General features: G+C 46.3%; 1 protein-coding gene across 5 annotated transcripts in view; it reads right to left on the reverse strand.

The window, feature by feature from the left end:
- The window catches only part of NOS1AP (nitric oxide synthase 1 adaptor protein), a 139,655-nt gene that overhangs the window by 96,473 nt on the left and 15,937 nt on the right, over positions 1-27,245 (reverse strand). The gene's annotated exons all lie outside the window — the stretch shown is intronic.

The following is a 27,245-nucleotide window of genomic DNA, read 5'->3' on the forward strand; positions in this document are numbered from 1 at the left end:
TTTCTATTTCTTAATTTCATCCCATTATTCCTAGGCTGAGTCATCCTAACCCCCCTCCCCCCCATCTATTGGCCTGAAGTTTTCATCTTTCACATATCTGCAGATTATTCATTCTCCCTACCATGCAAGGCGTTTCATCAAACCACATAGTTAACTGTCTTCATTTTTGGTTTTAAGACCAGCAGGGACCATTATGACAACCTAGTCATAATGGTCCTGCATAGCACAGGACAGAGACTCCACCCAGTGATTCCTGCATCAAACCCATGTCGTCCGGCAGGTCTTTTGGAAAGACTTCTCACCGTAAGATCCCCAGTGCGGAGAGCCCCCCCCACATGTCCTTAGCTAAGTTGTTCCAATGGTTAATTACCCTTGCTGCTAAAAAAGTGTGCCTTATTTTGATTCTGAATGTGCTAAGCATCAGCTTCCTGTCACTGGATCCTGTTATACTTTTGCCTGATAGATTCAAGAGCCCTTTGCTCTCAGAAATGTCTTCCCCATATAGGTACTTATAGGAGATTATCTAGTCACCCCTTAAAACTTCCCTTGTATAAACCATATTTGACTTATTTAGTCTCTCGCTATAAGGCCTTCCAGACCTCAAAATCGTCCTTATAACTCTTTACTGAGCTCCTTCCAATTTTATAACATTGTTTTTGAAATTTGGACACCAGAATTGGACTCAGTATCCAATAATGATCTCACCAGTGCTATATACAGTTCAATAGTCATCCATTTAGATAGCCAAGCATTGCATAAGCCCTTTTAACCACAACATCCCACTGGGATCTCATGTTCATCTGGTTTCCATCATGACCTCTAGGTCTCTCAGAGTCCCTGCTTTCCAGGATGTGGTCCTCTGTCCTGTAAGTGGCCTTTTCTGTTCCTAGATATCGTTCCTTGCAGGTGGCAGTATTAAAACACATTACCTGATTGCATCCAGCTTATAAAGAGATCCGGACCACTCTAAAACCGGCCGGTCCTCAGTATTTACTACTTCATCAACGTGTATCCTCTATAAACTTTACCTGCAATCATTTTCTTCAAGATCATTGATAAAGACATTGAGTAGCATTATGTCAAGAACAGACTACTCCATCACCCCATGGGATGAGGATTTCCCAAGTAAAATTATGGTTTGATGAGATCTTTCAGCCAGACAGTTTTTAATTCCTTTACTATAAGCCAATGTCATTTTCTATAGTGTTAATTTTTTAGTCTTCCATTGAAAGAAGTTCTGAAGGAACTCAAATGTGAAATTGCTGAACTAGTACTGACTGTGGTTTGTAACCTATCATTTAAATCAGCTTCTGAACCAGATGACTGGAGGACAGCTAATGTGACACCAAATTTTTGAAAAAAAGGCTTCAGAGGTGATCCCAGCAATTACAAGCCTGACTTCAGTACCAGGTAAATGTTGAAACTATAGCAAAGAACAGAATTATCAGACACAGAGATGAACGTAAGTTGTTGGGGAAGAGTCAACATGGCTTTTGTAAAGGGAAATCATACCTCACCAATACACAAGAATTCTCTGAGGGGGGTCAACAAGCATGTGGACAAGGGGGATCCAGTGGATATAGTGTACTTAGATTTTCAGAAAGCCTTTGACAAGATCCCTTACCAAAGGCTCTTAAACAAATTAAGCTGTCATTGAATAAGAGGGAAGGTCCCCTCATGGATCAGTAACTGGTTAAAAGATACGGTAGGATTAAAACGGTCAGTTTTCAGAACAGAGAGGTAAATAGCAGTATCCCCCAGGGATCTGAATGGAGACCAGTACTATTCATAAATGATCTTGAAAAAAGGGGTAAACAGTGAGGTGGTAAAATTTGCAGACAATACAAAACTACTCAAGATAGTGAAGTCCAAAGCAGACTGTGAAGAGTTACAAAGAGATCTCACAAAACTGGGTGACTGGGCAATAAAATAGCAGATGAAATTCAACGTTGACAAATGCAAAGTAATGCACATTGGAAAACAATCCAATTACACATATAAAATGATGGGGTATAAATTAGCTGTTACCACTCAAGAAAGATCTTGGAGTCATTGTGGATAGTTCTCTGAAAATATCCGCTCAGTGTGCAACTGCAGGTAAAAAAACCAAACAAACAAAAAACTAAGAAAATGCTGGGAATCATTAAGAAAGGGGTAAATAATAAGACAGAAAATATCATATGGGCTCTATATAAATTCATGATACACCCACACCTTGAGTACTGCATGTAAATCTGGGTGCCACATCTCAAAAAAGATATACTGGAATTGGAAAAGGAACAGAAAAGGGCAACAAAAATGATCAGGAGTATGGAACAGATTCCATATGAGAGAGATTAATAAGACTGGGACTTCTCAGTTTGGAAAAGAGGCGACTAAGGGGGGATGTGAAAGAAGTCTATACAACCATTACTAGTGTGGAGAAAGTAAATAAGGAAGTGTTATTTACTCCTTCTCATAACACAAGAGCTAGGGGTCACCCAATGAAATTAATAAGCAGCAGGTTTAAAAACAAACAAAAGAAACTTTTTTTTCACATAACAGTCAACCTGTGGAACTCTTTCCAAGAGGATGTTGTGAAGGCCAAGACTATAACAGAATTCAAAAAAGAACTAGATAGGTTGATGGCTATTAGCCAAGATGATCAGGGATGCAACCCCATGATCTGGGTGCCCTTAGACCTCTGGCTGCAAGGGGATAAAGGTGTCCCACAATGCCTGTTATCTCTCTAGTTTGAACTCTACTGCCCTGCCCTCAGGTGACCAACTGTACATTCCTTTGGACCCCGTACATTCCTTTGGAATTTTGAAAGTCCCCTTCCTGTTTGCTTGGTGACATGTGCAGTGGTCTCAGCGCATCTTTCCAGGTGGCCATGCCTGCTCCATGCACCAGGCAATCCCCCGCTTGGAGCAATACCAAGCTGCTGGACCTCATCAGCATTTGGGGAGAGGAGGCTGTGCAGTCCCAGCTGCACTCCAGCCGTAGGAATTATGATACCTATGGACAGATTTCATGATGCATGACAGAAAGGGAAGAAGGAGGATCCTGGGAACTACAGGCCAGTCAGCCTCACCTCAGTCCCTGGAAAAATCATGGAGCAGGTCCTCAAAGAATCAATCTTGAAGTACTTGCATGAGAGGAAAGTGATCAGGAACAGCCAGCATGGATTCACCAAGGGAAGGTCATGCCTGACTAATCTAATCGCCTTTTATGATGAGATTACTGGTTCTGTGGATGAAGGGAAAGCAGTGGATGTATTGTTTCTTGACTTTAGCAAAGCTTTTGACACGGTCTCCCACACTATTCTTGTCAGCAAGTTAAGGAAGTATGGGCTGGATGAATGCACTATAAGGTGGGTAGAAAGCTGGCTAGATTGTCGGGCTCAACGGGTAGTGATCAATGGCTCCATGTCTAGTTGGCAGCCGGTATCAAGAGGAGTGCCCCAAGGGTCGGTCCTGGGGCCAGTTTTGTTCAATATCTTCATAAATGATCTGGAGGATGGTGTGGATTGCACCCTCAGCAAATTTGCGGATGATACTAAACTGGGAGGAGTGGTAGATACGCTGGAGGGGAGGGATAGGATACAGAAGGACCTAGACAAATTGGAGGATTGGGCCAAAAGAAATCTGATGAGGTTCAATAAGGATAAGTGCAGGGTCCTGCACTTGGGACGGAAGAATCCAATGCACCGCTACAGACTAGGGACCGAATGGCTAGGCAGCAGTTCTGCGGAAAAAGACCTAGGGGTGACAGTGGACGAGAAGCTGGATATGAGTCAGCAGTGTGCCCTTGTTGCCAAGAAGGCCAATGGCATTTTGGGATGTATAAGTAGGGGCATAGCGAGCAGATCGAGGGACGTGATCGTTCCACTCTATTCGACATTGGTGAGGCCTCATCTGGAGTACTGTGTCCAGTTTTGGGCCCCACACTACAAGAAGGATGTGGATAAACTGGAGAGAGTCCAGCGAAGGGCAACAAAAATGATTAGGGGTCTAGAACACATGACTTATGAGGAGAGGCTGAGGGAACTGGGATTGTTTAGCCTGCAGAAGAGAAGAATGAGGGGGGATTTGATAGTTGCTTTCAACTACCTGAAAGGGGGTTCCAAAGAGGATGGCTCTAGACTGTTCTCAATGGTAGCAGATGACAGAACGAGGAGTAATGGTCTCAAGTTGCAGTGGGGGAGGTTTAGATTGGATATTAGGAAAAACTTTTTCACTAAGAGGGTGGTGAAACACTGGAATGCGTTACCTAGGGAGGTGGTAGAATCTCCTTCGTTAGAGGTTTTTAAGGTCAGGCTTGACAAAGCCCTGGCTGGGATGATTTAACTGGGAATTGGTCCTGCTTCGAGCAGCGGGTTGGACTAGATGACCTTCAGGGGTCCCTTCCAACCCTGATATTCTATGATTCTATGAAAGGGGCCATGCCCTGGACACACTGCAGTGCAGGGTCAAAGTGAAGGAGTTGTGGAATGCCTACTACAAGGCAAACTGCCACTCCGATGCTGTGCCCACAAGCTGCCAGTTCTACAAAGAGCTGGACGTGATACTCAGTGGTGACCCCACCTGCACTGCGAAGACCACTGTGGATACTTCGGTGGCTCACATTTCAGTCGAGAGTAGACCAAGCCAGGAGGAGGAAATCTTGGAAGAGGATGTGGCAAGGGAGGGGGACCCAGAGGCAGAGGATGACTTGGAGGTCAGAGATGCATGCAGCCAGGAGCTCTTTTCTATTCTGGGGGAGGCCAGCCAGTCACAGCTGTTGGATGTTGGTGAAGCGCAAACAGGAGAGGAGGCCCCTGGTAAGTGGATTTGATTTTGGGAATCGCTGAAGCATGTTGTTGGCAGCAGGAGGGTTGCAGAAAGCAGGCTTGTCTCCCACCACATGCCTAGTCTGAGCGATGGAACAGGGTGTTGATTGACTCTCTCACTTTATGGGAATCTGCCTCAGAGATCTCCAGGAAACTCTCGTGGAGATACTGGGCAATCCGCTGCCACAGGTTCTTGGGCAGAGCTGCTTTGTTTCTTGCCCCACTAACGGTAACTTTCCTGTGCCACCATGGGGGTGAGGTGGAGGGAAAAACCATTGCTGCACATAGGAGAGCTGCATAAGGGCCAGGGCGGAAGCCGCCGTCTTGGAGGAGACCCTCTCTTGATTCCCTGCTCACCCTCATCAGTGAGATATCTTCCATAATGATCACATCCTGTGGAAAATGTGGGGACAGGAATGATTATCAAGCCCCCCCTACAGTGCTGACTCTCCCAAAAGCCACGTGCCCAGTGTACAGCAGGGTCCAGGAAGAACGATTGACCCTGCCCCTGTGGCTACTCACCATTTTGGGGGTCTTGTAGCTCATGTGTGCTTGCCTGGGGTCAGCCAGTTAGTAACAGGTGTGAGAGTACTGGCTGGGTTTTAAATCGCTGAATCAGTGGTCTCTGTGTTGCAAACAATACTGCTTCTGTACAATGTTGTGTTTAAACTTCACAGAGATGACCTTGGGAGCCCAGCCTCCTCTTTGTTATCGGCAGCAGAACGGCTGCACAGAATTAGAAAGCAGCCACGAAGAACTAAGGAGGACTTTCTGTGTGAGGTTATGATGCACTCCGCTGCCGAGAAACAGGAATTGAAGGAGTGGCAGGACAGAGAGAAGAGGGAATGAAAGGAGAATGTGGCACGCCAGAATGAAGCCACGAAACGGTTCTTAAACATTATGGAGCACCAAGTGGACATGCTCCAGGCAATACCAGCTCTTCAAACCGAGCAGCTCCGTGCCCGCCCTCCCCTGCAGTCACTGTCGCAAAACTCTTTCCCATGCGCCCCATGCACACCACCACCACACTGTTATCAACCTCCTGGCTCCACTCTCTACCCTCAGCATTCCTCTCCTCCCTCCTCACAGTTCAGCACTGTGGACTCCCACTACCTACTGCACTCAACACCCATCCCTCTGCAGTTTGGCCCTGCTGAAGTACAAAACCTGCTGCATTGTACTCCAAAGGAGAAGGCTGGATATGATCCCTGGACATACACAAATCTTTAGCCATACTGGGACCCCACCTCCTCCTGGGACCTTCCCTTCCCCCAACCCCTCACTGGGGATGTGTTTTTTTGTTTGACTCTCCCCTCCAGTTGTTGAATAAAACAATTGTGTTGGGTTGAAAGCAATCTTTATTCTATTACTTGAAAGCAAACAGAGTACTGCAAAGCAACAGACCTTCATATTGCATCGTCCGCACCAATCACAATCACCTCCTAGCATTACAAACACTGCACTCCTGAGCACAGCAACAAATATTAGTGGCTTTCAGCTTCAAATTGCTGCCTCAAGGCATCCCTGATCCTTAAGGCTCTGCACCCCTCTAATAGCCCTGGTCTCTGGCTGTTCGAAATCAGCCTCTAGGCGCTGAGACTCAGTGGTCCAGCCTTGAGTGAAGCTTTCACCCTTTCCTTCACAAATATAATGGAGCGTTTAGTACACGCTATAAGCATAGGAATATTGTAATCGGCCAGGTCCAGCTTCACAGAGAGGCAGCGTCAGCGGGCCTTTAAACGACCAAAAGCACACTCAGTCATTCTGCACTTGACAGCAGCAAGGAATGGTTCAACAACAGGCTGAGCAAGTTGCCTCGTGTATGGTTTCATAAGCCACGGCATTAAGGGGTAGGTGGGGGTCTCCCAGGATCACAATGGGCATTTCGACTTCCGCTACAGTGATTTTCTGGTCCTGGACGAAAGTCCCTGCTTGCAGCTTCCTGAACAGGCCAGTGTTCCGAAAGATGAGTACATCATGCACCTTTATGGACCAGCCTGCATTAATGTCTGTGAAACACCCACGGTGATCTACAAGCGCCTGAAGAACCATTGAGAAATACCCCTTGCAATTAATGTACTCTGTGGCTAGGTGGTCTGGTGCTAAAATTGGAATATGCGTGCCATCTATCACCCCTACCCAGTTAGGGAAGCCCATTTGTGCAAAGCGATTCAAAATGTCACGCATGTTGCCCAGAGTCACGGTCTTTTGGAGCAGGGTGCGATTAATGGCCCTGCACACTTCCATCAACATGAGTCCAACGATTGACTTTCCCACACCAAACTGGTTAGCGGCAGAAGAGGAAGAGATGCTCTGTGGGATAGCTGCCCAAAGCGCACCTCTTCAAATATCACTGAAAGTGCCGCAAGCGTGAACACACTAATGCGCAGTCAAACTGACAGTGTGAACACACAACAGTGGTTTCCCTTCAGCGCTCTCTGAGCGGCGCTGTAACTCTGCCAGTGTAGACATGCCCTACGACACAGAAGAACTGGCGTTTGCATGGCATGGGAAAACAGTGCTCAAGGACTGAGGGGAGGCTAATAGCAGTATTGTGATCCTTCTCCTTCCCCTCAGCCCTTGAGCACAGTGCTCCCACTTGAGCACTGTTTTCTGGTCAGGTGCTATTACTACTTGCATTCTAGTAGCATCCACACAGAGCACCAGACCAGAAGAGCTCACAATCTACATTCTCGGAATACAGGAGCATTCTCCTCCTCCTCATCCACAAAATCCTCCTCCCTGTTGTGCGAAATTCCCCCCTTGCAGGTGTCCACAGACAGTGGTGGGGTAGTGATAGGGTCCCCTCCTAGAATGGCATGCAGCTGATCATAGAAGCGGCATGTATGGGGCTCTGACCCGGAGAGGTCACTTGCCTCCTTTGTCTTTTGCTAGGCTTGCCTCAGCTCCTTAACTTTCACGTGGCACTGCCGTGTGTCCCTGTTGTAGCCTCTCTCCAACATACCCTATGAGATTTTGGCAAATATATTAGCATTTCTTCTTTTTGATCGGCGTTCTGCCTGCACAGATGCTTCTCCCCATACACCAATCAGATCCAGTGTCTCCCTTTCAGTCCATGCGGGAGCTCGTTTGGGATTCTGGGGGGACTGCATGGTCACCTGTGCTGCTGAGTTCGCCATGCTGACCAAACAAGAAATAAAATTCAAAAGTTCCTGGGGCTTTTCCTGTGTATCTGGGTAATGCATCGGAGTTCAAAGTGCTGTCCAGAGTGGTCACAATTGAACATTCTGGGATAGTTCCCAGAGGCCAATACCATCAATTTGCATCCACGCTACCCCAAATTTGACCCAGCAAGGTCGATTTTAGCACTACTCCCCTCTCCGGGGAGTACAGAAGCCAATTTTAAGGGCCCTTTAAGTTGACGGAATGGGGTTGGTTGTGTGGACACATTCATTTTAAAATCGACCTAACGTGGCTAAATTCGACCTAACCCTGTAGTGTAGACCAGGCCTAAGTTGCCAGTGCAGCTACCCAACAGATACAGCTGGACACAGATGCTCACCAGGGCTGGGCACAGAGGGAGGTAAATGGGACCAGTTACATTACAAAGCAACAGTGAGCTGAGGGGCAGGGATCCGAAACTAGAGACAGACATGGAAGCTGAGATTTTTCCAGCCACCTCAGAGATTTGGGCACCGAAGTCCCATTAAAATGTCTATGAGCCACTGGACAGCTTTGAAATAGCTCAGCCCCAGCCCAGACTGGGGTCCTGAAAGAGAAACAGTATGTGGTCACAGCCTGCATTGCAGGCACACGCACGGGGAGCACAGAGCCCATAACTCTGGCACTGCCAACTCCTAAGTACTTCCCTCTGTAACTTGGATTGATCTTGGAAACTCAGGCAGAGATTTGGATCTGAAGAGCGAAGAGATGGTCTGGTGGCCTTGGCTTTTCCTTATCCAGGGGGTGACCTGTATTATCTGGGAAGATGCAGCAGTCGGCTATTCAACTCCCATCACCGTAGTATTTGAGCACTTGACAACCTCCTGGGGGGGAAGGCAGTGCTATTACACATCACACAGGTGGAACGACGGCACAGAGACTAAGTGGCTTGTCCATCTCGGTATGTGTAGAAGCCGAGTCTCCTCGGCTACCAATGCTGAGTCCAGCACCGCACAGATAGCACTAACCAGGTAGTACTAGGGACCTCACACTGCCTTTGATTAACCCTTCCTTGCCTGCTTTTCTCTCTGAGGGATGAAAGAAGAAGCCAAACAAACAATGGCTGCTTTTATGGCTCTGTGCTATGACGATGCAGCCACCCTGGAAGAAGGAAAGCCCCGGTTCAGTGGCCAGTCCAAATGTCTCCAGCTGCGAGACTGGGGGATGCTGCCTGCAGCTGTATCTCAGTGTCTGCAGCCTGGCATCAGGCTGGAGATTAAATACAGTAACAGCTGCTCAGGCCACAGATGCATGCCCCCTTGTCCCATCCTATTCTCTTGTTGAGGGCATGGAAACAAGGTGAGGGAATGCTGCTCTGGGGATGAGGGGGAAGGGGTGAGGAATTACTCACACAGGCCCCTGTTTTGAGGGTGTGGGCGCCCCCGTATCCATGGCAATGCTTCCCCAATACAGCACTGCCGCCCTCCTCCTCCCAACCCAATGCACACAGCACCCAGGGGTGGGAGTTGAGATGCTGGGTGCATTGCACGCATCCCTCCCACTTCAATGCCTCACACCACAGATCACTCCTGTCTGGAAGCGCAATGTTACTCTGTGCACAGAGGTCCCCTCCTCAGAGGGGGTGGCACTGCTCCTCCCTGACCCTGGGCCCCCTGGGTTCCCTGCGAGATCAACAGAGACTCCCCCAGCCAACTGTCTGCTCCAAGGCTGAACCATATTCACCCTGAACCAATCCTGTGCCATGGCATCACTCTCCCGTCCCTTTGGAGCTTTGCCTTCCCTCAAATCAGCCACTGGGAGCCGCCACAGGCATCTCTTCCCTCTCTATAGAGGGCTTGTGTGTCCAGGCAGGATGTTTTGGCCTCTGACCCCAAGATGGTTGATGCAGTCTCCCAACCACACCACCTGGCAGCCTCTCTTAGGGTGCTTCTGTGGGACTCTGGCAGGCTCCAGAATTCCCTGCAGGGCTGGGTTACAGAGACCAAGCCTGTCCCTGCAACACGCCTGCCAAATTAGAGTGCACAGGCCTTCGCCACAGGCAGCCAGATTCCATCCCCTGCCCCAGGGGCTCTGCTCCCTCTCCTGAGCTGGGCAATCATTTTCGTCATCCCACTAATGGTCTGGAACTAGCCTGCCACTCCCATGTAGTACAAAGGGCACTTCCTCCCCATATCTCCCTGGGAGGATCTACCCTTTGATTTAGGGATTGGGACAGATAAGAGGACTTTACCATCTCCGCAAGAAGCTGCCTTAGACTTTCCTAACCTAGGTAACCCTTTCAAAACCCCTGCACCATTAGCTCAGCGGTGGTGCTGTCCATGACTTTCTGTGCACTGTCTTGCCCCTGGACAAAGCTTGATGTGTATCTCCCAGGGAGCTCTAATTTTCTCCCCTCTTTTTCAGGAAGCACCCTGGAGCCCTGCCCTGCTTTGGTGGGTCCCCCCACCCCAAGCTGATGAAAAGAGCCATACAGATTGCTTTCGACAAAGTTAGACAACAGAGGCCTGCACAGGCCTACGTGCCTGGTTATTGGGCACCTGGCAGCCTCAGCTGGCTGGCTGGCTAAAATCCATGGGGAACACTGTGCATTCATAAGCAATACCCTTTCACCTCTATCCCCCACCCTCCACAACTCCAAGAAGGAAAATGGTCTTACAGTATATTGCTATAGCAAATTGCATCCTGAAGGATCCTAAAACACCGCCTAAACCATCCTATCACTTTAGTCAGCGGTGAAATGCAGCCATCTCTGGGGGTTCAGCATGTCAGCTGACTAACAGGGCATAGCAACACGATACAACACTTTTGGACAGAAGTGAAAAGCCATTTGATATCCAATGAAATTTGAAGGGGAATGTACAGGGGCAGAATGCAATCACTGGGGAGGAAACCTGGCTGAGATACTGAACTTAGCTCCTTAACTCTTCAGAAGAGTGCCACGGGAACTTTAACCCAAGAAATCAGGATGTTAGTTTTGCACCATAGCCAAAAGCTGGCACGGACTTTTGGTAAGAGAGTTCTTCCCAAACTAGAAGAAAACATTTGAAAGACAGAGAACCAAGAATATTCTGGGCAGATGCTGCTTCTTGTCCCCAAGAAGTATGGAGGTGCTGGAATGATGTTATCTGGACTTGGTTTATCATAGGCGAGAGCAAATAAATGAACTTTGAGTAACATACAGTAAACTTCTGATTTGCACAGCTCCCCTTACCCCCTTTGTTACTATCCTGGATTTAGAGAGATTAAGTCCCAAAGCCTGAACTATGTTACAATATTTCCTGGTGTATGAATCATAATGCTGAAATTAAGCAATAAGACAACAGGGCATGAAATATGGAGCAATGACTCTTTCACACTGACGGGCTTGGCCTCATGCCACCACAGTAACTACAGCTATGAATCGGCTTACCACAATATTTCAAATGTTCTGGCAGCCCTCACTAAAATTAGATTTTATTATTAATTAAAATTATCCTTCCACCAGGAACCATTCACCCACCCTACCATCTTGTGCTCAAAGTCAACAGATATAATCTGAGACACCAACAATGTGTCTAGGTTAATTTCCTTCTAAAAGCTGGTTATAAAGGACAATGTATGCATTACAGGTGTTTTATCAGCAGAGCGTGTAGCAACAGCTCTAGTGCATTCCCATCCTAACAGCCCCATTTCTATTTGATAACAACTTTCTCAAAAAGTTACTGTTTTTGCTAAAATTTTGCTTATTCAGTCTAAACTCCTGAAACAGAGTTTTGTTTTTAAACTTGGCTGTGGTTGAGCATGGGGGTGGGAAGGGAGGAGACAACTGGTCAGAAGACGGGGGGAGAAGGGGAGGCAGGTTCATGAAAAGTAGAGACTTTTCATCAAAAAACTGAAAACCTGAAATCCAAGAAGATTTTGGTTTTACAATTAAAAGTCAAAGTTTTCTGCAAAACAACTTGTCTAACTGAAAACTGGTTTTGACAAACCTCTGCACCTCTGCCATCACAGTAACGCTTGCTTGACCTTTTGGGCAACAGCTCAAGCATCTCAGTAATGCGTGGTTGTCGCTTGCCATTTGGCAGCCCTTAGATCATAGCTGCAACCTCTAGTGTCCTAGTGAAAAGCTACTTCAATTTGCCAAGCTTAGGAGGGTTCAGAAGTGTTCTGTGCATGCATGCGCACTAGTGAGTGTGTTATACGGGGGGTGGTTGAAAAAGCGTTGTTTTATTTCTTACTATTGGCAGTGCCTGTGTGTGGTATGTAAGCCATGTGGAAATTCAGGTTCAATATATGTTCTCTCAACATACTATTGGTTCCGTACACATCTACAGCTGAGGGGACTCACGCAGATGCAGGCGAGCGGCATGCAGACCTTTGGAATGTATCTGAAGATGTGTTTGAAACAGGCAGGGCCATGCACCATTCTTCACAGTAGTGAAGGTGAGCAGATATGATCAGTGCTCAGATGTTGCACTTCAGGAGACTGCAGGAGTCCTTGCATCACCAAGTGCTCATGCTCTGCAGGACAAACCCTTTCCATTTCTCTCTAGCAGATAGTTCCACAGGATGGGGCTCCATTGTTCTATAATTTTTGTTAAAAACCCTACCCACCAACAATCTCCAGATAAAACGTATACAACCGGGAGCACTCCAACCCAGGAAACACACAGGCAGCCTGAACTCTGTGTCCTTGTGCATATGCATTAAAAAGCAGGCCTGAATTACAAGGTCACATGCTGCTTTTTCTGCAGGGCTGGATGGAGAATGTCTCACTCGCTGTGGAGATTGGCTGGCATACAGTGAACACACATTGAACCTGTGGATATAAATACATATCCAACAGCTGTTCTATTCGCTGCACTCCATCCAACTGTGCTTTAACAAGACAGGGATCCTGTAATTTTCACTCCATGCATCTGAAGTGTTTTTTTATCCACGAAAGCTTATGCCCAAATAAATCTGTTAGTCTTTAAGGAGCCACCAGACTCCTGTTTTTTTGTTTGTTTTTCTGCAAAAAATGTTATGTAATTAGCGACTGCATTGTAACACATACAAGCAAGCAGCCTGTGTTGGATCATATTAAAGAAGTTGTGTATTAAAATCACAAATGAGTTTGATTCCCCATAGTTTAAATTCCAGGGCATTACTAATTAAGAGTTCTCTTGGTCTCTTATTTTTACGGTTTCCCTCCCTGTGTGAAACTTGCAAGCTGCTAATTGTGTTAGTACATCCTAAAACAGAGTCTGTTCTCAAAGCAATACTTTGTAACAACTACTCAGAGAGACTCAAAGCGATACTTTGTAACAAGAGAAACAGCACACAGAGAATCCCTGACCTTTTGTTGTATTTATCTTGCTTTGTTAACAATTGTGATTAAAATAGAGATAGAAGATGTATGTGGATGGATGCTTGGTGTGAATAATAACTGAATGATCAGGGAGGTGCCAGCCTAAGAATCCAGTGTCCATCAGCTGAAGGAGGCGTCATGTGGAAATAACCAGAGGACCCCTGGAAGGCAGACTGGAATCCACCCAACAGCCTCAAGGATGGGCAAATCAAAGAACAAGATAACATCTGGCAGCACGGAGCTGTCAGGAATGTGCCATCTGCTGATTGATTCAGCAACAGCATGATGAAGCAATTCCCATAACCTGGCATAGGAATAAATTCCTATAAAAAGGGACTCTAGAAAGTGAGAACTTTGGGGTCTGATTCTGCAAACCCACGTCCAGGAGCATCAGATGTGCATCTGACAAGGCCCTGCTCCCTCCCCATGTCCAGGCCACCTGGCCAGTGGCTTGGCATGAGCAACTCTAAGGCTGGTAACTATGACAACCACCTTGCAGAACCTCTGTGTGTGTGTGTGTGAGAGAATGTGTGAATAAATATGAAACTGAATGGAATGTTATAGCTATAACTAACTGCTTACTATGATTCTTTCTGTATTCACAATAAAAGAGGCATTTTGCCTTTTCCCCTTTAATAAGATCCTGTTGGTTTTTATTTTATTGGTATAACACCTGTGCCTGAGGACATAATCGGGCAGTGTGATTACATCCATGAAAACAGGATCCCAAGCAGGCTTGGTTGGAAATGCTGCAAGAGGACACTGAGTGAGATCAGGTTTCAGAGAGATCAGACTGGTTTACACAAATGGGTAGCCTGTGAAAGTTAAGGTTAATCTCCAAAAAGGAGGTATTGGTTTTGTACTGCGTGTAACCTTACCTTTTCCCATACCCTTACTTCCTAATTCTTAAATCTTAACCTTTCATAAACTGATAATTGTTTTCACTATAAATATATTTCAGTGCTGTAATGTTACATAGGAGCTGATCCTCCGTTGAATCAAACAAGCTGGTGTGTATACCTTCCCCCTGGGGATACCTTACCTGATATCACTGAGTAGTTAGTCACAGGGGTTGGATCTCACTGGGGCTCAAGGACTGCTACAAAGCAAAATGAGGGCTAGCATTGCCCTGAGGAGATTGTTTGGACAATGGCATATGGCCCATTTGTGACTGCTACTAGCAAATATCTCCAACAGCCGGTCATGGGACACTAGATGGAGAGGGCTCTGACTTATGGCAGAGAATTCTTTCCAAGATGTCTGGCTACTGGGTCTCGACCACATGCTCAGGGTCTAACTGATCACCATATTTCAGGTCAGGAAGGAATTTTCCCCCAGGTTATATTGGCAGAGACCCGTGGGGGAGGAATTTTTGCCTTCATCGGCAGCATGGATTACTTGCGAGGTTTGAACTAGAGTAAATAGTGGATTCTCTAACTGAAAGTTGGTAAATCATGATTTGAGGAGTTCAGTAACTCAGCCAGAGGTTATGGGCCTATTGCAGGAGTGGGTGGGTGAGGTTCTGCGGCCTGCAATGTGCAGGAGCTCAGACTAGATGATCATGATGGTCCTTCCTGGCCTTAAAGTCTATGAGATGGGTGGCTAACACGCTGGTAGAATCAGGGAATGGAGACCCAGCTAAGCATTGGCAAATATGTCTCTCTCTCTTGTGGGAGGCAGTGGGGTAACAAGGCGAAGCAGTCCTGGGCACCCCAAGAAAGCATCACAGAGGGGTTTTCCCCTGAAAGTGGAATTCTTAATTGAAATCAAAGTATCCAGAGTTCAAGTAGCAAGGCAGCCAGCCAGTGAACATTGAAGCTATTCCCTTGCAGTGCCAGAATAGTGGCCTAGCATTGTAAAATACGATTGCAATATTAAACAAAGCCACCAGAGAAGAGGCCTTCTGTTTCAATATATGTTTTTTCCCCAAAAGTTTAGCTTTGTTATCCCCTAACTCCAGCCCTGCCTATTAGAACTGCCAGAATCCAGGCTGGATAAAAATCTATTTTTTATTTAAAATCTGATTTTTTTGATAAAATGCTTTGAGAAAAAAAACCTATCTAAAGATAGTTTTTTAATTAAGATACATTATAGCTCAAAGATATCTCATCATGGAATAAGGATTATAAATTCTAATTCTATAGTATTAGACAACATATTCATGTAATGTTTAACAAAAGTTTTCTAAATGAGTTCCAATAGTTCATGGATTAGGGACCCAAGCTTATGGGGTTCCAGGGGCTTCTGTATAGATTTAGGTTAATCTTTCTATCTACCCAATGGGACTCAGTGCTCAGTCTAGAAGATACCATCAGAGATGCTTACTTTTGCAGTTCTCAAACTGTGGATGTGTGTCTCCAGAGGTAGCATGCTGGTTAAGAGCAAAAATGTTTTGAAATAAATAAATTATATATAGAGAGAGATGAGAAATAACAGACCTCAACCCTACTGTCCTGCTGCAAATTTGTGTACACAGCGTCAATCCCTTACCTCTCACTAAAAGTGCAAAGTTTCAGAAAGTTCAATGAACAGAAGATTATTGGGGGCGGAATAGATCTGGACAAGAAGATGTCTGGAGATAAATGTGAGAAGGAAGGGACAGGCAGTAGAAACAAAAGTGAAACTGTTTGAGCAGCATACTCCAGAAGTCTTGAGGTCTTTCTGAGTGTGGCCTTCATTGATTTGAGATCTACCATGCCATTCTCTCACTAGAAGGGAAAACTTATAAATGGCAGCAGGCCATAAAAGAGACCCAGTTTGGGAATAAGAACCATTCAAGATATATGTTTGCTGATGATGTTTTAAAGAAAGTCACACCAGTGAACTGGTGGAAGTCATTTAAGCACTTGGATTCAGAAACTGTTGAAGAGAGAATCTCACTTTTAACGGAAGTAGTTTCTTCTACCGGTGTAAAAAGAGTATTTTCTTCCTTTGGACTAACTCATTCCAAATTGAGAAATCGTTTGGGACCTGAAAAAGCAGGAAAGCTTGTTTTTCTTTTCCAGATTATGAACAAACAGGAAAATGAAGTTGAAGACGACTTAGTGAGCTGCAGAAGCCAATATTTTAAGTTTCTTGTGTTGACCTGGCTGACAGTCTCAATTTAATTTTTATGATTTTTTTTAAAATATTTCATTTAACTATTTTAGTTAAAAACAATTTTAACAAAAACAAACCTGATTTCAAAAAACTTGAACATTTAACTTAATTCAAAAATTCATATGCTTGTTTTGTTAAAATATTCTATGTTTGCTGTGGAAGAAAAATATCCAGAATACACAACGTTGTTGTTTTAGTTAAATAAAACAATGTAAATGTCTGCCTGGTGATGTTCTCCTCCTAATACAGCATGGCCAGAAAATCCCCCAAATATTAATGATTAACCTGTTGAATTGGAGATAGTTCACCTCCCAAAGACTTCATAAATATCTGCTTCAATTACCTTTGGTAAATGAAATAATCAGTTCTTCATTTTCTGATATAGCTGTAAAACTAATCTGAAAAGTTTTAAATAAATCACTTAAAAATGTGTAGTGTACCTTCTAAAAATGAAACCTACATCTATCTCTGAGTTGTGAAGAATATGTATTAAGGTTATAACAAGAATGCACTAATGTAGAAATCCATGATGAAATCAAGCCTTCCTGACTAGTGATTTAAATCATGATTTAAATCAAATCCACCCTGCTAGAATCCAAGTCCTGGAGGTTTTAACACAGTCAGTTCTTATGCACAGAAGCCGCTTGTGTTGCTTCTAACATGGGACAGTGTGACCTGTAGGGCCACAGTCTGCCTTTGATACTGACAGCAGGTGCACATGCAAGCATGGATTAGGGGCAGAACATGGCCCTGAGAATCCACCTCCTCCCACGATGCCTGGCTCACATCATTTCCCACGCTTGGCTTTAAGAAGGATCTTTGTAATATTTGAATGGTCTCTCCTTTTGCTGAGTGAATGTTGTGCTGGGAAAAGACACAGAGCCTCAGAGACTGGCATTCCCAGCCCACAGGTCACTCTGATGGCCCTGCCTGTTTCAGTCTCTCCTATGCCTCCCACACAGCCATGGCACAGAACGTGGAATATCACTATGGTGCACTCTGTCTGCTTCAGTAACAGTCTTCCACCCTGGTTGTACCACCACCTCCTCCCCTCTGCTTCCTCTGTCATAGGCCATCCCTGAGTTACAGCGCCTGGTGAGGATGGAGCCAGGGATAAGGGCCTCTAGCGACCATACTATCAGTAGTGATAGATAAAAGATTGTTGGAAAGCTTCATCCAAGCCTCTGAGCAACCTAGCGGGAGAACACCACTCTTCTCAAAGCCATCCAGAACAGGTCTCTCACCCAACCAAGGGAAGGGTGCCCTGACCTCAGAACAGAGGTGGGAGAGATCAGGCCATGACAGCAGTACAGTTCCTGATACCTACCTCATGCACAAGCTGCTATAGGAGCTGAACCTGCAACCATATGGGATATCCCATGGCAGCCATGGAAGCAGAAGCTCACTTAAAACTACTGCCAGCAGCGTGATCATTACATCACCAAGTGCAGATCATCTTGGTGACTCAAAAGCCATCGTGGAGAGGAACTTAAACAATAGGCTTGGGACTGTGCAGTGCAGCACAGCCGGGAGAACTGTGCACCAGAACTCGTAAAACTTCACCACTCTCAACCCCAGGCCTGAATTCCAATGCACCACAGACACAATAAGATTTAGCTTTGGAACAGGAGGTCTCCTCCACTCCAGGGTGGATGTGAGCAGCACAGCCACACCACTGCCCATTCTGTCCCACCTTTGCTCAAGCTGCATTGAATCCCAAACTGGACATGGTTACACCAAGGTAGGTCAGCAGGGCCATCCAATCAGATTTGCAGCTATATATGCAAGTCCGGGTCTCCCCCTTAACCAGATCCTGGGTGGCAGATATTCTGTTAAAGACCAACCTTGCATTAACCAGCATGGACCAAAGAGGAGGACAGCTGCAGCAGCACAGGAGCCAGCACACAGAGCTGTAAACGTGGGAGTCTGAGTGGGAGTTTGTAAGGGGATTTTGGGGGAAGACTAAGAGAGCCAGGCACAGGAACAGACACGCTAGTGAAGGGAGTGTGTGATGGTCTAGCAGCGTTTTGGTGCTCGTTTCGGGTTTGGTTTGTGTTTCCCAGACTAACAGGACTTAGGTGGGAAGGCTGTGACAGATACAAAGACAACAGTGATAGCAACTCAAGTAGTGGAAGATACTGGATGTAGAAGCTGCAGCATTTACACGATCCTGGAGGGGGTGCCTGAAAAGAGTTTCGTCTGCATGAAGTGCCGCCTGATAGAGCTGATGGAAGAAAAGATCTGAGGATTGGAGATACAGGTGGAAACTCTGGTTGGTTTAGAAGGGGGCTTGAGCAGATAATGGAGCAAAGACATGAGGAGGTTGAAGGGAAAAGCTCAGATTTGCAGATGGAAGCAGGACCAAAGAACTCTGAGTGGAGACTGCTGGGTGAGGAATGTGGACAGTGGAAGCATGTGACTAAGAGAACCAGGCAGAGGAAAAGACGGACTAGTGAAGGAGAAAAAGCTCAGGAACAGGTTTGCAGAGTTGGAAAATGAAGCGGCACAGTAGGTGGTCACTGAAGGTGAGAGGGCAAGGAAGAAGAGAAGAGCAGCTAGTCCTATAGGAAGAGGGCAAGAGTCAATGGAGATAACACCAAATATGAGCCCCAGGAGGATACGGGATGGGTTGCAGAGGATTGCAAGGGACAATAGGAATCGGAGGACTTGCAGCCAGAGGGAACAGGGGATAGACTGGAGAATCACATCATCACCAGGAAAAGGCAGACCTACGTGATTGGGGACTCCTTACTAAGAAGAATAGAGAGGACTGTAATCAGAGCTGATCCAGAGAATAGAAGGGTATGCTGTTTTCCAGGTGCTAAGATACGGGATGTAGACCTGAGGTTGAAAAGATCTTAAAGGGAGCAGGAAAGAATCCCCTAATTATCCTTCATGTGGGAACAAATGATACGGCTAGATTCTCGCTGGAACATATCAAGGGAGACTATGCCAGGCTGGGGAAGACGCTTAAGGAAATCGAGGCTCAGGTGATCTTCAGTGGGATTCTGCCTGTTCCTAGAGAAGGGCAACAAAGGTGTGACAAGATTATGATGCTCAACAGATGGCTCAGGCACTGGTGCTGTAAGGAGGGCTTTGGGATGTATGGCCACTGGGAGGCATTCATGGACAGAGGACTGTTCTCTCGGGATGGACTTCACCTGAGTAAAGAGGGAAAAAGACTTCTAGGATGGCACAACTCATCAAGAGAGTTTTAAACTAGGAATCTGGGGGAGATAGTTGGGAGATGTCCAGGTAATCTCCACGCCAGATTTTAACATTGAGAGGGAAGAAAACGAAGTAAGAAAGGATACAGCTGTGAGTAGGAGAATGGACATAAGGAGGAAGGGTAGTGTACATACCAGTCTAATAGATGATACTGGTGGTAGAATGTCTGTGCCTAATTAGGTAAAGAATGTGAGCAAGGCCAAACAGCAAAAATTAAGATGTTTGTACACTAATGCAAGGAGTCTGGGTAACAAAATGGAGGAACTAGAGCTACTGGTGCAGGAAGTGAAACCAGGTATTATAGGGATGACAGAAACATGGTGGAATAGTAGTCATAACTGGACTACAGGTATTGAAGGGTATGTGCTGTTTAGGAAAGACAGAAATAGAAGCAAAGGTAGCATTGTATATCAATGGTGAGGTAGACTGTAAAGAAATAAGAAGTGATGGAATGGATAAGACAGTCTGTCTGGGCAAATATCACATTGGGGAAGAAAGCTACTAGAGTCTCCCTTGGGATAGTGCTTGGGGTGTTCTATAGACCATCGGGATCTGATTTGGATATGGATAGAGTCCTCTGTAATGTTTTTAATTAAGTAAATACTAATGGGAATTGTGTGATTATGGGAGTCTGTAACTTCCCAGATATAGACTGAAGGACAGGGGCCAGTAATAATAATAGGGCTCAGATTTTCCTGGATGCGATAGCTGATGGATTTCTTCACCAAGTAGTTGCTGAACCAACAAGAGGGGATGCCATTTTAGATTTGGATTTGGTGAGCAGTAAGGACCTCATAGAAGAAATGGTTGTAGGGGACAACCTTGGTTCGAGCAATCATGAGCTAATTCAGTTCAAACTAAATGGAAGGATAAACAAAAATGGATCCGTGTCTAGGGTTTTTGATTTCAAAAGGGCTAACTTAAAAAAATTAAAGGAAATTAGTTAGGGAAGTGGATTGGACTGAAGAACTTGTGGATCTAAAGGCGGAGGAGGCCTGGAGTCAAACCAACCTGATCTCCTTCTTTGAGAAGGTAACAGATTTTTTAGACAAAGGAAATGTAGTGGATCTAATTTACCTCAATTTCAGTAAGGCATTTGATACGGTTCCACATGGGGAATTATTAGCTAAATTGGAAAAGATGGGGATCAATATGAAAATTTAAAAGTGGATAAGGAACTGGTTAAAGAGGTGACTGCAACAGGTCACACTGAAAGGTGAACTGTCAGGCTAGAAGGAAGTTACTAGTAGAGTTCCTCAGGGATCTGTTTTGGGACCAAATCTTCTTTAATCTTTTTATTACTGACCTTGGCACAAGAAGTGGGAATGTGATAAAGTTTGTGGAGGACACAAAGCTGGGAGGTATTGCCAATACAGAGAAGGACCAGGATATCATACAGGAAGATCTGGATGACCTTGTAAATTAGTAATAGGATGAAAATTAATAGTGAAAAGTGCAAGGTCATGCATTTTTAGGGATTAACAACAAGAATTTTTGTTATAAACTGGGGACGCATCACTTGGAAGTAAGAGAGGAGGAGAAGGACCTCGGAGCATTGGTTGATCATAGGATGACTATGAGCCGCCAATGTGATATGGCCATGAAGAAAGCTAATGTGGTCTTGGGATGCATCAGGCGAGGTATTTCCAGTAGAGATAAGGAGGTGTTAGTACCATGAGACTTCATCTGGAATATTCTGTGCAGTTCTGGTCTCCCATGCTTAATAAAGATGAATTCAAACTGGAACAGGTACAGAGAAGGGCTACTAGGATAATCCGAGGAATGGAAAACCTGTCTTATGAAAGGAGACTCAAAGAGCTTGGCTTGTTTAGCCTAACCAAAAGAAGGCTGAGAGGAGATATGATTGCATGCACACTCTCTCTCTAATATAAATGAGAGACAGAGACAGCGCACGCAACCATATCTTCTCCCTCCATGCTATTTATCCCTCTGATTATATATATATATATATATATATATATATATATATAATCAGAGGGATAAATAGCATGGAGGGAGAAGAATTATTTAAGCTTAGTACCAACATGGACACAAGAACAAATGGATATAAACTGGCCATCAGGAAGTTTAGACATGAAATTAGACGAAGGTTTCCAACCATCAGAGGAGTGAAGTTCTGGAACAGCCTTCCAAGGGAAGCAGAGGGGGCAAAAGGCATATCTGGCTTCAAGACCAAGCTTGATAAATTTATGGAAGGGATATGATATGATGGGATAGCCTAATTTTGGCAATTAATTCATCTTCAACTATTAGCAGTAGATATGCCCAATGGCCTGTGGTGGGATGTTAGATGGGGTGGGATCTGAGTTACTACAGAGAATTCTTTCCCAGGTGTCTGGCTGATGAGTCTTGCCCACATGCGCAGGGTTTAGCAGATCGCCATATTTGGGGTCGGGAAGGAATTTTCCTCCAGGGCAGATTGGCAGAGGCCCCGGGAGTTTTTCGCCTTCCTCTGCAGCGTGGGGCACGGGTCACTTGCTGGAGGATTCTCTGTACTCTGACGTCTTTAAACCACAACTTGAGGACTTTAGTAGCTCAGACATAGGTTAGGAGTTTGTTACAGGAGTGGGCAGGTGAGATTCTCTGGTCTGCGCTATGCGGAAGGTAAGACTAGATGATCATAATGACCTTAAAGTCTAAGATTCTATGATTCTTGCTCACAGACCCCCCCGTCATCCTGGGAATTAACTTACAGCGAGGCAGCATCACCACCTGCCTGCAAGCCTACCTATGCCTCTTCCTCTGCCCCCATGGCCCAGAACACCTGCACACAACCATGTTAGAACTTAGAAAATAAGAAGAGGTTATCTTTTGCGCTCCATAAACTCCAGCTACTGAACTAAATTTCCCAAGTATTTTTAAACAAAGAAAAGGCCTTTAGGACAGAGAACAAACACAGAAATTTCATCTCCAATAAAGAATGTTTCAGAAAGTTATGAGTCCTCTGAAAACAGAAGCTTATAATGGAAAGTGTTCTGTGACCTCTTCTTTCGCCTCCACCAGCAAGCTAGAGCTACAACGAGGATGAGTGTTAATAGGCTTACAAACATGGGCTACTTCTTATTGGCCATGGATGCCTCATCATAAGCAAGGACCAGAGAAATGCACAAGGTGAGAAATGCAACAAGGGGAGATCCAAACTGATATTTACTCACAAAAGATATCATTGGGAGAAGGGGGAGGGGCACCTGAGGAACCACCTGTGTTTACTAGCAAATTGCATTCAATAATCATATACACACATCTTGATGCTCCAGCTCTTTGCTCCCTAAGGTTTCACGCTGGCCACAGTGAATCTCAAAGCTGGAAAGAGGTGTGGCAGCACAGAGGGAGCAAGTGGTGTGGAAGACACAAGCATAAGGACTGAAGTGAGGAGCCAGGAACGTGGCTGGGGCAGAAAGGAGAGACATGGGAACATCACGAGCAGCAAAAAAAATAAAACAAGGCTTCTCATTTTTAAATCTGATCTCCCTCCCTGAAATTGGAGACAGATGTCCCAAAGCAGGAGATGTACATACATAGCAATACTGCCTGTCTAGTGGTTGAAACACAGGATTGCAAGTCAGGACTCTCCAGTTCTATTCCCAGCTCTGATTTGTTCATGTTCATACTGAGTGATTGACACTTTCCTCCCCATCTGTAATGTGTAATTCACCGATTCATAGATTCCAAGGCCAGAAGGGACCATTCAGATTACCTAGTCTGAGCTCCTGTATTGAACAGGCCAGACAACTGCCCAAAATAATTCCTAGAGCAGATCTTGTGGACAAACATCCCCTCTTGATTTAAGCATTGTCAGTGATGGAGAATCCACCACAACCCTTGGTAAATTGTTCCAGTGGTTAATTACTCTCACTATTAAAAATGTATGCCTTTTTTCCAGTCTGAATTTGTCTAGCTTCAACTTCCAGCCATCAGATTGTTATACCCTTTTCTGCTAGACTGGAGAGCCAGTTATTTAATATTGGTCCCCCAGGCAGGTATTTGTAGACTGTGAACAAGTCACCCCTTAGCTTTCTCTATAAACTAAATAGATTGAGCTCTTTGAGCCTATCACTATAAGGCAGGTTTTCTAATTCTTTAATCATTCTCATGGCTCTTCTCTGAGCCTTCCCCACGTTTATCAACATTCTTCTTGAATTGTGGAAACCAGAGCTGGACACAGGATTCCCAGCAGCAGTAGCACCAGAACCAAAGATGTAAAACAACCTCTCTGCTCCTACTCGAAATTCCCTGTTGATGCATCCCAGGATTGCATTAGCTCTTTTGGCCACAATGTCACACTGGGAGCTTGTCTTCAGTTCATTATGCACCACGATGCCCAAATCTTTGTCAGAGTCCCTGCTTCCCAGGATAGAATCCTCTGCCCTGTAACTATGGTCGACATTTTTTGTTGCTAATTCATCTACCACACAGGGTGCTTGAGACAGAACACTAGTGTTTGTACAACGCTTTGACTTGGGGTTGGTGGCACGCAGAGTACCATATGGGACAATCAAAGTAGCAGTCTTAATTTCTCAGTTGCCTTCTGCCATAAAAGGAACCATTGCTCCAGGTCATGCAGGAAAGTCCATATCCTAGCCACAGGTGCACCTGGGATGCAGGTTTAGCTGGCCCCACCACGGAAAGTGGGGTTGGGCCGGTGAAGAGCTCACTCTATCTTAGTGCTAGATGACAAGATGGGAGGCCCCTGCCCTTTGACACTCATGAACCTTGGCCCGGGGTTCTGGAGCTCCCAGGGATGCCTTGTTGCTTTCAGTTATGTAAACACAGGACAAGAATGGGCTCAACAAGCTCACAGTGACCCTGATCCTCTTCTGGCTGGTCTCCGTCAGCACTGTGTGCAGAGTGTTGGAGCTGTAGACTTCAGGGACCTGGCTAGATAGGGAGCTATGAAGAACTGAGACTCAGTGGGCTGTGGGAGGAAGAGGAGCAGGAGAGGAGCAGCTCAGGAAAAAAGGTAGGACCATAAAGCTCTGTGTGTAAGTGGTTTGACAAAGCGAACCAGCAAAGAACCAGCCCTCTGCAAAGCCTGCAGGGCATTAAGAGGAGCCATATGTGCACAGCACACAGAGAAAGTTCAGGATGTGGCTTGCCAACATCTGGGCTTTTAGTAATAATCACCTTCAAATCCGCAGCCCCATTTCAGGAGGGAGCAAAAGCCAAGTGGCGGCACGCCTTTCATGTGTCGTGAACAAATGATCCTTCACGGTGACATCTCAGCCCCGCGTAAGGAGAGCAGAGGGCAAACACAAGCCTTCCCAGTTCGGTCAGAGCAGCCCCTGTGGCTACGACAAGACAAGCAGGTACCCAGGTGCTGAGAGGACAGAGATGGCTGGATGAGCTCCACCTCCAGCTGGCAGCCTACCGACTCTCTTTCTCCATCAGCACTCCTCACGCTCATCTCTCCAGGCAGCAGCTGTCACTTGGACAATGCTGGGGCATCCAAGTAGCGTCCCTGCCCCCTAGGCCTACTTTACCTTCAGCACACTATGGGGCAGGTCTGTGCCCATGCAATGCTCCCAGAGCGTGGCACCTCCTGTCAGTCAGCACAGACACCAGGCTTTGAAATTTAATCCCTGCCCAGGAGCATGGCGCAGAGGCCAAGCTCTAAGCTGCTCGCTGTGGCAGACAGAGAAGTGAAAAGGCAGAAAAGGCACTCAAAATGTTGGCAGGGAGTTTGGGGCACTCTGGCATGGCAGGACTCTTTGCACACAGCTTTGCCAACAATGCTCAGTCCCAACCCAGAGTCACACCTGCTATTGCAGTACTTGGCTTTTCCCCAGGCAGCAATTCTGCTGGACCAAAACAGCAGCCAGGGCCACCAGGCACATTTAGCTGGCAGCCTGCGCTGCCAAGAGAGGCCGCATCAATGGGTTCATCTGCACAGTGCCAGGCATGTTCAAGCACTCCTGTTCGGTCTCCAGCAGCGACATTCTCCACACAAGCCTCGCCTGGTTCAGCCGTCCCCTCATTCCAATTAGAAGGAAGCCCCATATGAATAGGCTGTGGGGGGAATCTTTTCTATAATGAGGCGCTCTGGCAATGCTACAAAGGCAGCAGTCACATTGCACACCCCAGGAGCTGCTTTGGGCTAACATCACCGAGAGACACGGACAAGCAAACACAAAGCACCAATTCTGCAGGGTGTACTTGCAGCCCCACTCGCTGCTGACATCACCACTGTGCTTGCTACCAGAATGGCCTGGCGGAGTACCCCGCTGCACCCCTTGCTGATGTCCAGCCAAGGGCAGGACTCCAGGCCTCAGAGGAATTAAATTGGACTAACAGCAGAGTGCACACATTCGCAGCAGGGAAAGAATGCAGCTGGCTTAGTGAAGTGCAGGCACATGCTGTCACGGAGTCCCTGGGCGATGCTCTGGAACTGCTCCCTGTGAAGCCAGTCAGGACTCTGGTGAAGTCTCCTCTCTATGAGCAGTCTGTTCTCAGGGCAAGAAGGTCACATGGCTTCCACCTTCCTGGGTCTGACCTTGGAGCATTCCGCATCCTTTGCCCCCTGTGTGCTTCCCACAGTGAGTCCGCCCAGCCGAGGTCCTGGGGAAGCCAGAGGGTCCTGCACCCCAACTTCGCAGTCAGACATGACTCTTAGCCAGCCAGTAAAACAGAGGTTTATTAGATGACAGGAACACGGTCTAGAACAGAGCTTGTATGTACAGAGAACAGGACCCCTCAGTTGGGTCCATTTTGTGGGGCAGTGAGCCAGACAACCACGTCTGCACTGCACTCCACATACCCAGACAGCCCGAACTGACTCACCCTCTAGCCCCTCCTCCTCTGGGCTTTGTCCCTTTCCCAGGCCAGGAGGTCACCTGATTCCTTTGTTTTCCAACACCTTTAGCTATCACCTTGCAGGGGGGAAGAACCCAGGCTATCAGTTGCCAAGAGATAGAGTGTCTGCCATTTATGTACACTGGCCCTTTGCTCTGCAACAATTACACTCCCTTATCCCACCACCTAGAGACTTAGGAAATGCATAAGGGAAACTGAGGCACCCCTACAGTATTCAGAGAAAACATTAAGAACAGTCCCACTTCGTCACACATGCCCATCTGGCAAACCCCATTCCCCGATGCTGGAACCAAAGCATGTCCTCCTCCCAGCCAAGTGAGTGGGTGGGCCCTCTCCTACAGTCTGGCTCTTGAGGTGGTCCATTAGGCCATAGAGAGTGCCAGAGAAGGAGAGGTACAGCAGCTGGAGAGAACAGACAACACAGCTCCTAGCTCCCAGAGATGGACGGCTGCCAATTAGCAACCCACACATTCAAAGCACAACCCCCTTGCATTGCTCCACGGGGCAAGCCAGCCCCAGGTAGGTCTCCTGACACCACCATTTGGAAGATGGGTAGACTTGCCAACGACTCCCAGAAGCAGCATAGATCACTGGGACTTCAAGCTACTCAAAATACTTTCCCCCCTTGTAGTAGGAAGAGAGCCTGAGACATAAGTCCTTGTATCAGAGGCCTGGTGTGAGGCAGGATCTGCTCAGAGAATCTGGCAAGAACAGGGCTCATATTGCAGAAATATATATTCCTAAGAAGTGCTAAGCACAGAGTACTCACGCAAACACATCCCGATATCAAGTGGTACCAAAACA

The sequence above is a fragment of the Eretmochelys imbricata genome, chromosome 8 (genome assembly GCF_965152235.1).
Source record: "Eretmochelys imbricata isolate rEreImb1 chromosome 8, rEreImb1.hap1, whole genome shotgun sequence".
NCBI lineage: Eukaryota > Metazoa > Chordata > Testudines > Cheloniidae > Eretmochelys > Eretmochelys imbricata.